General features: G+C 38.3%; 1 protein-coding gene across 5 annotated transcripts in view; it reads right to left on the bottom strand.

The window, feature by feature from the left end:
• Nucleotides 1–15,006, bottom strand: part of Nlgn1 (neuroligin 1) — an 883,993-nt gene that overhangs the window by 706,870 nt on the left and 162,117 nt on the right. Inside the window, exon 1 of one of the 5 annotated variants that reach the window (XM_041658886.1) lies at nucleotides 447–1,080. The exons of the other annotated variants lie outside the window; for them this stretch is intronic. The gene's annotated coding sequence lies outside the window, so the exon portion shown is untranslated. Of the gene's footprint in view, nucleotides 1–446; nucleotides 1,081–15,006 lie in introns of those variants that run through there. 5 annotated transcript variants of the gene reach the window in all.

Below are 15,006 nucleotides of genomic sequence, written 5' to 3'. Positions count from 1 at the left end.
GAATAAGACCACCCTCCTGCTGACTGCATCCCCAGCGAGATTCCTCAAGAAGCTTAGACAGCCTGGGAACCTGGGCCGAGGCAGCGCGACGTGGACCAGAGCTCTCCCCCACCCTAGCAGGATTTTCTAAAGCACTGGATGCCTCTTCTCCCTTAAAGTATCGCTAGGAGAAAAATCACCGCTCCTAGAGGGAATCTCACAGCCTAGAGATCCCCCCTCGCCCAAAGGCAAAGTTGGGGGACAGGAGGCTGCTTGGCTTCCCTACTGAGACCACAAAACCCAGGTTTTGAAGCTTGGTGCGGGCGGAGCGGTCGCGATGCCTGGGAGGTGCGCGAGGTGGGCTGAGAGCCTGCTCGCCCCATTTCTCCGGCACCTTGTCCGCAACCCCTCCCGTACAGTGGTACCCAGATCGGCAGCCCTCGCCCAAGGGAAGAGCCACAACTTACCCTCAGCAAGACACGTCCACGGAGGGAGCGCCCTCATCTTTCCCCGGTCCTTTCAATTATTCAAGGAGGCAGTTTTAACAACACTTCGCCTTCAAATTCAAGTCGAAATGGTCAAAGTATTTACCAGTTTGTAGATGCTTTCTTTTCAACCACCGGAACTGGGTAATTCTTGTTTCAGAATTCAAGACGCTTCCCTTATTTATTTATTTATTTTTTTTCTTTAAGCAGCCGCAACCCCAGTTCCACCTCCCCCTCCCTCTTTATTCACCCACGGACACTTCCTAAACGTGTGGATTGATGCTTTTTTTCTTTCCAGATGCTGCCACGATCTAGAATTCTGGAGAAGCAAAGCCGCATCCGTGTAATTCCGACCATCAGGCAAGAAAATACAAACGATCAAACAACGTTACTTCTTTGCGCTGCGATCAGATAATCCTACTAATCCAATAGATTTATCTCGATTGGAAATTGACCTCAAAAATGAATTCCCAGTGCTGGTGTCCAGCAGAACGATTCCATAGCTTTATCGGGGTTACCAGGAGCGGTGGTTTCTTTCTTTCCTTTTCTTCCTTTCTTTATTTCATAAAAATCTTTTTGAATTCTGGTTGCACTGCTCTCAAAAAAAAAAAAAAATGCCGAAGACCCTGGTTTCCCCTAATACAGGTTTCTACTCCAAATCAGTGCAGAAAGAAAAACGGTACAAAGGTACCCCTAGTGGCTCGAGGCGATATTGCAGGGATTTCACTTTTTTTTTTTTTTCTCCATCCGCTCTTCACCTTTTCCACTCCCCCCTCCCCCTTGCTCCCCTGGCTTCTGGGAAAAAACTTGGTAGTAACCATGGGATTGAACCACGATTAATACTAGTAGAATAAAACTGCTTAAACATATTGGGTGGTCTTTGCGTTACACTGGAAGACTGAGGATCCTTGTTTCTGACTCCTTGGTATTTAAGTTCTTCCCAGATAGCATTTAGTAGCTAAAATGCCAATTTGGGGAATCACTGTGATTTCAAAAAAAATGTATTTATTTTCTAAATACCAGGAGTTAGTAGAGTGTGTGTGTGTGCACACACACACACAGAAGGTCCTAGTCTTCCTAAAATACATTGTTTTCAGAAAACCATTTAACATTTTTCTTCCTTTGTATACATATGATACAGGATATGAATTGCTTATATGATATTTTATCATTTTAAACAACCTTTAATTACATTTGTCTCTTTATTTACCTCTATGAATGTATGTGTAAACCTGCACACCCAAGGACACATGCCCGAATGTGTGTGGGAGTCATTTTGAGGAGTTAATTCTCTCTACCCTGTGTGCCCTTGGCGATCCGTATCAGGTCTTCAGGTTTGGTTCAAGCACTTTGCTCACAAAGCTGTCTTGCCGGCTCTCATTTTAAAATATTTTCAGATGTGCTTTTATTATTTTAGTCATATATCCATTTGTGTGCATGTGCTTATGTGTATGCCACGTGTGTGTCCATGTGGCCACAGAGAGCAAGAGTTGTTGGATTCCTAGAGCGGACTGTTGGGCGCCATGCAGCTTGGCTGCTGAAAACTGCACTCGGGTCTTTGCAGAAGCAGTAAACACTCTCAGCTGTGGACCCCTCATTTCGGGTTTTTGATGTCTGTTCAGAAAAGCAGGTTCGACGCCTGAGTGTCCAGTGAGAGGGGAATGCCTAACCATCATGACTCGGGTCTCCTTGTGCCTTGCTTAAAATCTTTAGTGTTTCAGTGGCCTCGGCATCAACACTGGGGTTCTGATTTCAAAGCAAAGGATCCGTGCAGTGAAATCCAGCTCCCTTCTGCTAAGCAGGATCCCACATAGTCTCACAGACAGTGTCTACCAATGAGCCAGCAACCTTTTTAAAAGAAGATTCTCCGTCTTTAGGGCCGAGACTCTCCAATTTTAACAAGCCTTCTGAGAACACTTTGATTATCAAGAGCCTAGTAAAATACAGAAGTTGGATTCTCTTTCAAGCTGATGGTAAAAACTGGAAAATTTTTCTTAACTGACTAAATAATTAAGCCTTTAAGTGTATGAACTGCTAAAAGAGTCAGGAGACCTTCCTTCTACCACTGGCTTTGCTTTTAATTGCCTGTGCGATTTTGAGCAGTAGCTTTTTGCCTATGGTTATCTATTAGATTTCAGAACAAATCAACAAAAGCAGATGCTTCTAGATGGAAGATTCGCTCTTGTAAATTAACCCATAATACAATGTAATTATTATTACAATATAACCACAATTGTTCATGGAACCTGAAAAGTTAATTCTAAAGTAAATGTGCAAAAGTAAAGGGTAAAAACCTGTCCAAAAAAGTAAAAATAAAAACAACCCCAGTAGCAAAGTGCATGGCATTTCAATATGAACTATTAAGTCTTAAACCAGAATGGCTGCATTAAGGTTCAGTCACAGAATCTAGGTCAGAAGAATAGGAAAGAAATCCTAGAAATCTTTGCATGCATTTATGGGAACTAGATAAATCCCAGGAGGCAGTGGGAAGCAATGAAGACAAATGAGCTATTCAGATGCTGCATCATGCATGTATAGAAAAATCATTATACCTGAGTTTCTATTTGAGGTAGGATAAACGATAAAAAATATTTTTTAAAAAAACAGGAAGTACTTTTATATTTCTCAAAAACATATCTTAAACACTATGACAAGTCAAAATAGCGTATGAACCTGGTGGTGGTGGCGCACACCTTTAATCCCAGCACTCGGGAGGCAGAGGCAGGCAGATCTCTGTGAGTTCGAGGCCAGCCTGGTCTAGAAGAGCTAGTTCCAGGACAGGAACCAAAAAAAGCTATGGAGAAACCCTGTCTCAAAAATCAAAAAAAAAAAAAAACAACAAAATAGAGTATGAAGATGAAGAGTCGGTTGACTGGAGAAAAGTCTCACCGTCCAATATGCACTGACAAGGGTGTTCAGAGATCTCTGGTCATGAGAGGATTTCACAGCAGGGTGACAAATGGCACTTCACAGCCATGAAACGGCAAAAATCACAAACCTAGTAGCATTGCATAGTGACGAAAAGGTGAAGAAACCATGGAGAATAGATGGTGAACATTCAGAGGATCCAGAAAGCAGCTAAGAAGTTGTTAAATGCTCTCACAACCTACAAATTCATCTTTCCAGTCTTCGGAACAGTCATTGTAGAATTGCTAAAAAGAACTAAAAAAAAAGTCAAATCCCCTGAGTCAATAGAATATTAATATGCTATAATCATAGAAGCATCCCAGAGAAAAATGAAAGTCTTTTAGATGCCTGCTATCATGAATAAACCTCAAAAGTATCATATAGACAAAAATATTGGCTATTGCCTAATATGTCTAATTGATATTACTTAAGTAGACGTAAAATTTTTAAATATACTGTTGAGATGACTCACTTGTTAACACCATTTGCTGCCTCAAAACTCAAATGGCAGTTCACAACCATCTGTAATCTGGTGTCAGACAATCTGATGCCCTCTTCTGGCCCCTATAGGCACCAGTCATGCATGTGGTGCACATACATACAAACATATATATGGGGAGAGAAAAAGTTATAAACATAAGAAATAAAAATATGTGACTCTTGAAAGCATGTAAAAATAATGAGATCTATGAATTTAGGGAACATGTATATGTAGTCCTGATTTATTATTATCTGAGTAAAATAAAAAGCAAAATTTAGGGCCAAGATTACCTCTCTGGAAAGGATTGGGTTAATGGATTTGGCACCAGCATCCTGAGTACCTTCACCTGATCCATGATACTTATTTCTCATGCTTTATCTTAAACTACTTTTATGTAAATTAATTCTACCTGAAATATTTCATTAATATAAAATACTTAGACTAGATAATTTCTATGAACCCTTATAGCATTATAAAAAATTTAATCATAAGTTAAAGCTTTCAGTGGAAAATAGCTTGATGATTTTGAGTGCAAGAGAAGAAAATCATTTAGTGAAAAAAAAACACAGAAATAAAGCATAAGTTAATGTATATATAAAAAGCGTGAGAACTCAGAATTTTTTTATTGAAAATAGATTCTTCTCTGATACTATACCAGCAACCACAGTTTCCTCTCCCTCCACTCCTCCTAACTTCCCCCATACCTCCCTTATTCCCCAGAACCACTACTCTTTAGAAATGAGTAGGCCTCCACAAGAAGAAAGCCAAACAGGAAAACACAAGACACAGTGCGGCAAGATGAAAGCTTTCATATGGAGGCTGGACAAGGCAACCCCCCCAAAAAGCAAAAGGGCATCAAAAAAGTCAGAGACACACCCAGTGCCTCTGTCAGGAGTCCCCAAATAACAGCGAGCTAATAGTCATAACATATTTAAAGAGGACCTGGTGGGTGCTGACCCATGCAGGCCCTATTCTTGCTGCTTCCATCTCTGGGAGCCCATGTGTGCCCTGCTTACTTTCTTTGGTGGGCCATATTTTCCTGATGTCCTCCAAACCCTCTGACTCCTACCATCTTCCTTCCACCTTGTCCTTGGGGTTCCCTGACCTCCAAGATGGAAGGAAAGAACAGATGGAGTTCTCCCCTTTAGACTTTCTCTAAATAATGTATGTCTGGGTCTTACTGGCTCAGCTCTCATAGTCTGCTGGAAGTAGCCTCTGTGATAATGACCAGTTAGGCACCAATCTATCAGTGCAGCAGAATATCATTTCGTTATTTATTTGTTTGTTTGCTTGTTTGTTTTTGCAGGTAGTATTTAGTTCTACCCTAGATCTCTGGGCTGTCCATTCTCTGATTTCTGGCTATACAGGCAGTGTGGGGCATGTGTTCAAACTGTGAAATAATCTTTGTACACTGAAGATTTCTTGCTGTGATTGGTTTAATAAACAAACTGTCTGGCCAATAGTTGAACAGAATAAGGTTAAGTAGGAAAGTCAAGCTGAGAATGCTGGGAAGGCAAAGACCAGAGTCAGAGACATTGCTAGCAGATGTAGGGGGAAGCAAGATGAATGTGCCTTACTTAGTAAAAGGACCAAGTCACATGTCAGAGAGTAGATAAGACATAATTTAAATGTAAGAGTGAGCTGGTAATAAGCCTGAGCTATTACCCAAGAATTTATAATTAACATAAGCCTCAGTGTGTTTATTTGGGAGCTGCTGGCAGAACAGAAACTTCCATCAACAGGGTCGCTCTTGTGGTACAGGCCATAATTTAAACCGAACTTTGGTTTCCTACTTCCACAAGTTCTGAGCTACCACTGTCCCAGCACATCTTGCAAACAGGACAGATTGTAGGTAGAGAGCTTTGTGGCTGGGATGGTATCTTTCCATAGCCTGTATGGTACCTTCTCATGCCAAAAAGACTAGAATGTAGAGGTAAAAGCTCCTTGCAGTAACCAGCCCGATCTCTCTAAGTTCAATAACCTATGTTGATGTTGTCCTTGGCAATGGGGTGTGATGTCAGATTTCAGTTTCCTGGCATCAGCTTGTGTTGTCTATGGATCACCATAGGACCTCTTTGGCCAATAACTCGATCAAATGTCACCTAGTCCCACCACTAGAAGTCTTGCCTGACTACAAAAGATGGCCAGTTCAGACTCCCTATCCACCATCACTAGGAGTCTTCACTAGGGTCACCCTCACAAATTCTAGGAAATTTCCCCTGCACTAGGTTTCCACTCCACCCCCCCAACGTCCCCCAATTCCAAGTGTCTCTCACTGCACTCTCTGCCTCCATCCCTTTATCTTCCATCTCATCCCTCCAACTTCTGTTCTCAACTACCCCCAGTTTACCAGCAAAATCTACTCTAATTCCCCCTCCTAGAGAAATCCATGTATTTCCCCTTGAGCCCTTCTCTTAACCTAGCCTCTCTGGGTCTGGTGATTATAGCTTGATTATCATTTTTATTAAAGCCTATATCTACTATAATTGAGTACATACCACATTTGTCTTTCTGGGTCTGGGTTACCTCACTCAGAATGATTTTCTACTAGTTACGTCCATTTGTCTTCCAAGTTCATGATGTCATTTTTTTAAATAAGTGAGTAATACTCCACTGTATAAATGTACCACATTTTCTTTATCCATTCTTCAGTTGAGCGTTATCTAGGTTGTTTTCAGTTTCTGGCTATTGTGAATAAAACCACAATGAACTTCCATGGGCAGGTGCCCTTGTGTTAGGATGGAGCCAATAGTTCTTTGTGTATATGCCCAAGAATGGTAAACTAGGTCTTGAGGTGGATCAGTTTCCAGTTTTCTGAGAAACCGCCACATTATTTCCATACTGACTTTTACAGTTTCCACTTCCACCTGTTTCCCTTACTCTGCACCCATGCCATCATGAGTTGTCATTTGTGTTATTGATCTTAGCCATTTTGACAGGTATAAGACTAAATCTCAGAGTCATTTTGATTTGCATTTCTCTGATGGCTAAAAATGTTAAATGTTTCTTGGCCATTTGAGATTCCACTATTGAGAAGTCTCTGTTTAGATCTGTATCCCAAATTGAATTAGTTGTTCTTTGGATATTAGTTTCTTGAGTTTTTTGTATATTTTGAATATTAGACCTCTATCAGATATAGAATTGGCAAAAATATTTTCTCATTCTGCAAGTTGCCACTTTGTCCAATTGGCAGTGTCCTTTTCCTTACAAAAGTTTTTCAGTTTCATGTGGTCTCATTTATTAATGTTGATATTAGTACTTGTGCTATCAGTGTGCTGTTCTGAAAGTATCTCCCGTACCACTGTGTTCAATGCCGCTCCTTACCTTCTCTCTATCAGATTTGGTATGTCTGGTTTCATGTTGAGGTCTTTGATCCTACCGAGATTAAGTTTTAAGCAGGATCATAAATATGCACAATTTGTTGAAGATGCTTTCCTTTTTGCAATGTGTTTTTCTGTCCTTTTATTTTTTATTAAAACATAAGAATCCATAAGTGTGTGAATTTATATCTGGGTCTTCAAGTAGATTCCATTGATCAAAGTGCCTGTCTTTATACCAATATCATGCAATTTTTACTATTGTACCTCTGTAGTACAACTTGAAATCAGAGATGGTGAGACTTCAGCAGAGAACCCAGAATTTTATAAATGCAGCTTATACTGATATTCTTAAATCACATTATTTTATACTTCTAGGAAGTAGAAATATACTTAGAATTATTTATTTCTATATTGAGTAATGGAATTTCCAGATAACAACTATAATCTCTTATCTAAATAAGGGGTAATGTGACTGAAGTTGGGGGCTGGGAGGAATGTAACACTTAACTAAATCTTTTTTTTTTCTTTTTCCCTTGATCTCATAAATAGGAACAGGGTCTCTGAAACAGTGTGATGAATGATCAATTGATCATGCTGTATCTTACCAGTTAATGAGAAACTACCAACAGAGAAGCTGTAAGCAAAATCACAGCATAAAACCTATCTATCAGAACATTTCATATGTGTATGCAAATGCAAATGGAAGATTTGTTTATATGAATAATAATAAATGAAAATCTCAATCCAAAGTCACTTGACATTAAGCTATATGATCTCCCAAAGAGAAGACATTAAATATTAGGCAACAATTTATAAGAGCTATTCTTACAGGTATGATGAGCAGAGTGGGATCCATGCCATGAACTCAGGCTGGGTTTGAGAAAGATGCTTAAGCTAATTGTGAAGCAATCAACTTCCACCATTCAGACTTTCTTGGAAATAGCTGAAGCATTTTCTGATGATGGAACAGTGAGGAGACAATTCGATATGAACGGAACAGGCCAAATGGAGGAAGGATATGCAATGTCTAGAAATCTGAAAAGGCTGACACATTTTTGAGCAACAGCTTAGCAAACCTCCTTGCATACTGAGAGCAACCCTAATAACATCACAAGAGCAGTCACTTTGAAGAAGCTGACAATACAGACCCCAAGTGAGCCTTGACCATTGAATTCTTGGTTGTAAATAGCTAGTAAAACTATTTTAACAATACTGTGATATCCATGCCAAAGAAATAAGACATACTGGTATTGAACTGAAGATTCATTTCCAGTGTCTGAGTTCAAACTGGGCTAGTATTTAAACTGTCCTGTGATGGAAAATGAGTGAGAGGAGAAGTGAGAAGATGCACAGAGCACAAGAAATAAGGCTGATGACAGAATGTGCACCGAATTCCTACAAAGAAGATAGGCCTGTACTGGGTTTAGTACCCCCAAGGAAACAAATGATAAATGAACAAAAGAGTCCACAGATCAAACAGGAATACCAACTGATACATAAAAAAGTATTGTCTATATGGGATAGATTTGCTAATCTCTTCAGGAAGTGAAAGGAATTGCAGGAAAGGCACAAAACTAGGAAGACTCCCAGTGGGGAGTGGGAGGCCAAAATGAGCAAATCTGAGAGCTATGGCAACTCCTTTTGGATGGTACCACTACAGTGTCAGCCATGGGAAACCCTGGGGTTAGATGACACATCCAACCTTCACTTCTTTACCTAATAAAAAGTCATCATTGATTGGTTTATGTCAAATGGGTCATGCAAAGAAATGAATAACAAGATATCACTAAAGGAGAGAGGGCAAGGGTTTGCTGTTCTTATTTTGAAGTAGTTGTGATGAAAGGAATCATAGTCAATATTTTTGCAAATAAATTAAAATAATATTCATTTTTGAAATTTTTCATACAGTGGATTTTGATCTATTGTTTTCCTTCCCCCAACGTCATGAGGGATCCTCTGTCTTTTACGATCAAGTAAGATGGCTTAAGTTTAACTAGTGTAACAACATTTTAGGATCGTGTACTCATTGTAAGAAAGGTAAATGGCATTTACATGGAAAACAGGTTTCTCAAGTAGTCTAGAGGAAAAACATTTCACTGCCTTTCTTCAAAATTCCCCCATTGTGCACTCCTATCAAGGGTTCAAGACTTGAATCTAAATGAATGGCATTTGGGAATTATAAAATGTGCAAACTAAAGAGTGACACAGCACTACCTCAGCAGCGGGGACGGCTCACAAGAAGTCTTCAACTGGGAGGCGTTTTGCATAGCGCAGAATCCTGCGTAATTGGAAATGACTACTTAAAACACTTGACTGATGTGGAATATTTCAGGTATGTACTGAGAGAACACACCTGCTTGGGTGCTACACATACCAGATGCATCTTTAAGTTTCACTATTGGAGACTGCTAATGCAAACCAGGGCATAACGATGAAGCCTAGGTATTTTAGGATGAGACCGCCACATTAAAAAACGGAATCTCATTAAGGTTGTTTAAGATAGCGAGGTGTACGTTGCATGTGTGTGCGCACAAGCACGTGTGTGTGTGTGTGTGTGTGTGTGTGTGTGTGTGTGTGCATGGTTGGTGCTGGCGTTGTTCTCAGAGTCAGGGTCTCATGCTGTACCCAAGCGGCTCCGATGCACAAGCATGCTCCTGTGTGAACTTGCTTTTCGGATGCAACATAGTTTTAAAGGACTTTGAAGTTGGGAAAAGTTGGAAATTATCTGGATTATTCTAAACAAGTTTAATAATCATTTTGACAAATTTCAAAATGTTGCAAATACTATGTCACTGTATCACACTACTTAGGAATCTATTTTGCTGCTCTTTGAAGGAGCTATTTTTAAATATTTATAATTAGTACTAATGTTTGACTGATAAAAGTCAGCATGCACTTTAATTGTTTGTGCGTACAATTTTGTGTGTGTTCAAATGTAGGTGAACGTAGAAGAGGAAGTCAGTGAACAATTCTAGAAGTCAATCCTCAGGAATGCCATCTACCTTATTTTGAGACAGAGTCTCACTTCTCCAACTAGAGTAGGTTAGACCATGAGTCTCATGTTGCAAGCATGGTTACCGTGCTTGGCTTTACTCTTTGTTTGTTGTTGTTTCATTTTGTTTGTTTAATGGGTTCTGAGTAAATACAAACACTTTAACCAATGAACCATCCCTTCAGCCTAATCCTGATATTTTAACTCCATCATACCATGATAGACCCAATCATTGCTTCCATCTAGAATAATTTAAATTATAGGAAATCTTTGAAAGCACTACTTTAGAAAGTCATCTCACTGAATTTCACCCGCTAGAGTGTTCAGAGAATATTAACATATTATGTTTCCAAAATAACTAAAAATTCCTGTGAATTTTGACCTATAAGCAAGGCCTCTGAGAATTAATTTGTATTAAGTTGGAAATACACTTAAGTTACATCTCAGGAGCAATGAAGTCTCTCACAAAGAATGGGTAGTTATCTTCTTATGGATAGGATATTATGCTAATTAAAAATAAACACTACCCAAGATCCTCATTTTCATTCAGTGCATGATGTAATAAACATCATCTACCTGTATTGAAATATTTAGTTCCACAATTTCTGGAAATTAACAGAAGGCTTTAAAGGGCAGCTAATGAGCTTATCTCCACTTGGCTGTTCCTTACCTTTGTATCTCTGCCTGTCTTTATAATTAAAACTGCTTAGGCAGCTGTTTCATTATTTGTAACAAATTCCAGAATATCCCCAATCTTTAAAAGGAATAAATTTCCTAAAACCATTCCAACTTGACTTACATGTCAGCCTTTTGCCTACATGTAAATAAAATTGTATCTAATGACTTGGAAACAATAAAGTAGTGTCACAAAGTAGAATTGCAAAACCACGGGACTCTCAACTAAGCCCGGTCTCTGTAGCTGTTGGTCAAGAAGTCTATGCTCCTTAGACTAACTAGTCTGAATGTGGGGTTTTGTTTTCCTCCACAAGATTGCCCAAGGTTCTCGTAGGGATCCACAGGATAGGAGACTATGTTTTGATATTTAAGCTGTCATCCTCCCTCCTTATTTCTACATTTTGCTTAGAGGAAAGAGCAAAGAGAAGAGGGAAATTACATTTTTAAAGTATTTGCTTATGTGTATTATATAGAATAATCATATCATCAGAGTTCAAAGGTTCATTATAAATCAGCAATGTTGACAGAATACTAGAATAGGAAATTACATGTTACTAAATAGCCTGTTTGCTATATGCTGGTGTGAAAGGACCACTCCTGGTGTATTTCTCTTCATGACCCGTATCCTCATCACTCTCAAGTCTAGAGAGACCAACTCAAGTCCGCAGAGCTCAAACAAGTCATAAACAATCACAGTAGGTTTCACCAGCAGCTCAATTAGAGGGACTCTTGGGTGCTTTAGTACACCTCACAGATTTCTTTTTACCACAAGGGAAAGCCCAAGAACACAGATGACTTAGCTAAGGTCTATATGAGGTGGTAGCATTGATCAATGATAAATTGTTCCATGTTGCTTCTGACTTCTTGCTTCGTCTTTTGCTATTATAGCTTGTTATTGATACATTTGATCATAACTAAACATTAAATCATAAGCAACAAACAAATATAAAATCAAAGTGTTAATAAGTAATAGGAAAGTTATAAGCATCCATGTACCATTGGCAATGACTGGATCTGAACCTCGTGGTGAATGCTACTCTCCACAGCAGAGAACTTTGTGGACATGATCTAATGAGTGGTCTTAAGATGAGCTGAAGCTTCTCAATGATCTGGCTCAGTCCACTAGAATCATAAAGATCTCTATTAGAGGAACACAGAAATGCCAGAGGTAGAATGTGATCCCAGAATGAACAGAAACAAGAGTGAGAAATTTTTTTTTGTCCCTGTTGCTTGAGGTGATACAGAAAGGCAATACTGTCAATGCAAACAGGCACCTCCTGAGAATTGGAGAAATCTCTAAGAGAAGCATGCCTCGACCAGCCCGGTGCAGACTTGTGACTTTCTAAATTGTAAGAGACGAAATCTGCCTTAAGGCATAAAATTTGTGATCATCCATTTAGCCAAGAACAGGAAACAAATGTATTTAATTGAAATATTTACAGTATTGTGGGAATACAGTGATGGAGAAATGGCTCGGTGCTTAAAAGCTCTTCCAGAAGACCTGGGTTCTATTCTCAGAACCTACATGGAGACAGGAACCATCTGAAACTCTGTTTTCAAAGAAGCTGATACCCTCTTCTGACCTCCAAACGCACCGGACACACTAGTGGTATAAAGATAAACATTCAGGAAAAATATCCATAAATAAACACATCCCATTGTGTGTATAATCAGTGCTTCCCAATAAAAACATCATGTAAGCTGCAGGTTCAACTGTAATTTTTCCAGAATAATAGTTTCTTGTGATGCAAAACCAGAAACAAGCCAAACAAAATGTAGTGATATATTTCATTTAGCCCAGTGTACAATTTTATTAGTATTTTAAAACATTTACATACAGTGCCTTCAAAATCTAATATATATCTTAATTTGGACTAATTCCATTATAAGAACTTAATACTCAAGCCAGGGGTTGTTTGGTCAAGCATCCTTTAATACCAGCACTCGGAGACAGAGACAGGCAGATGGCTGTGAGTTTGCGGCCAGCCTTGTCTGCAAAGTGAGTTCCAAAATAGTCTTCAAATCTACAGGGAAAGCCTATCTTGAACTTAACAGTTACAAGGATATAGTAACAACTCTGTTGGAGACTGAAGTATGAATGATAAAAAAGAAGTTAAAAGATTTAATATATCATTGCATAGGTAATTCTAATGTATTGAAATAAAGATTAAAAATGATAAAAAGGCATCTACAATAATCCATATAACTGTACAGGCAAGTCACTGGTAACTGGGTCTTTGATATTATGTTTTTAAATAAATAACCAGAAAATTAAGGATAAAAAACATAAGAGAAAAATTACTTAGAAACACTGAGTTGACTGACATTTGTGAAAGATTCTGATGAAAGTTTCTCTGGGAAAAAAAAAAGATATTTTTTGAGAAAATTTTCTGAGAAAAAAAGATGACTAAGTAGTCAAGGATAGAACAGGAATAGCATTGCCTGGGGTCAACTACAGAATATGAACACATGACCAGGAGAAAAGGAGAGCAATTAAACCTTAGCTTGCACTTTCCCCATGGAGGAGAGTGATGTTCAAACCAGGAAGGCATCAAGTGGCGAGAAAATGATGCTAAAGTCGGAAGGAGATACCAGGCCCATGTCTTGTAACCTAATTGAGTACCCTAAAAACACTTGGAGATGGATTTTGGGAATATTATCAACATCTGTAAGGTGCTGTGGGGAAAGACCCTGGAAGTTATTGCTGGTTCTGGCTTTTGTGCAGAAGTCTAGAGTCTGAAGTTTACTAATCTTGACATTAACTGATTCTCTGGAACTGGCTCTCACAGATGATCAGAGTAAATAGCAAGTCGGGAGAAACGTGAGAATTCTGAGAATAGGAGATCAAACATTTCATTTGCGCACACACACGCACACACACACACACACACACACACACACACACACATGCTGAACCCAGCACTCCGGAAAGGGCACTTTCTCACACTTGTCCCATAGACAGAGCTGATGTAGGCTGCGCAATGACACAGTCAAGCAGGGCCTGCTAGTTGTGAAAACAAGGCCCCTAGTAGATCTGAAGAATGTTCTATGATGTCTCTCTTATGTCTCATTTTTTGAAGGACTAAAAGTGAATATTTCAATTAAGCCAAAGACCTAATAACATAAATTAGAAAGCCTGGAAAGAGCCCATCTTACATTCCAGACTCCAGAGCAGATCATTTCAACAACATCTGTTTCAGGAAAAGTTATTTTCAATGACACTTCTCAATCTACTTACAAGTAAGGACTTTGCTCACATTCTGTAAACAGCTAGTTGATCAGTGTTCTAAACTACAGTAGAAAAATTAAGGTCTCCTAACACTTAGTTTAATCTGCTATACAAATTGATTTAATTAAGCAACCGCATTTTGTTATAAAAATATTTCTTATGATAATCTTTAATCAAATTACAAGAATCTTGCATTATAGAGTGCATTTAATAAAGGCTTCAAATTAACTAAATTTAAAATAATTAAATCTCAATCTTAATTTCAGCTCATACATATCAAATGAGTTGTTAAGTTATATTGGCAAGATTCTTTAATATTCCTAATAATGCAACAGTAGAATATGTCTATCCCCTCTTTTTGGATCAGAAAATAAATCAGAAAGCAACGGCAGTGTACATGAGCGATACTAAAAACAGTATAAAAAATAATGAGTTTCCAGGATAATCTGCATTGCCTTTGTTCTTAATCCTTGTCCTTCTGCCTTCCTTTGCTCCCCTGTTCTAATACATATAAGGTATGATTATACTATAAATTATTAACCCTGAGTTGATTAAATTAAATGACCTGAGGCTACATTATCTACTTCAAAACATAAAATAGTCACACACATATTTGCTCTACATCAACTGGCCTGAAAATATACAAACAAGATAAAAAGAAAATAATGTCAAATTATAATATTTTTTAATTTATTTGTTTTAATATTCATACATATTGATATATTTAAATTGTCATATATAAAATTATTTCAAGCATTAAAAGTATATATGTATACAATATATGTATACCATATATATGCATATATATACACACTATATATATATATATATATATATATATATATATCCAAGTTGGTAAGTCAGAAAGCAGTAACTGTGGTAATATTAGTTGACTTGATGCCACTAAATGCCACTAAATGCAGACCAAGGCATCTATA

Source organism: Microtus oregoni, unplaced genomic scaffold (genome assembly GCF_018167655.1).
Source record: "Microtus oregoni isolate MIOR12 unplaced genomic scaffold, Mior012 000010F_ref0000083, whole genome shotgun sequence".
Lineage (NCBI taxonomy): Eukaryota > Metazoa > Chordata > Mammalia > Rodentia > Cricetidae > Microtus > Microtus oregoni.
The sequence above is the reverse complement of the archived record's forward strand: the minus strand, read 5'-3'. Positions and strand labels throughout refer to the sequence as shown.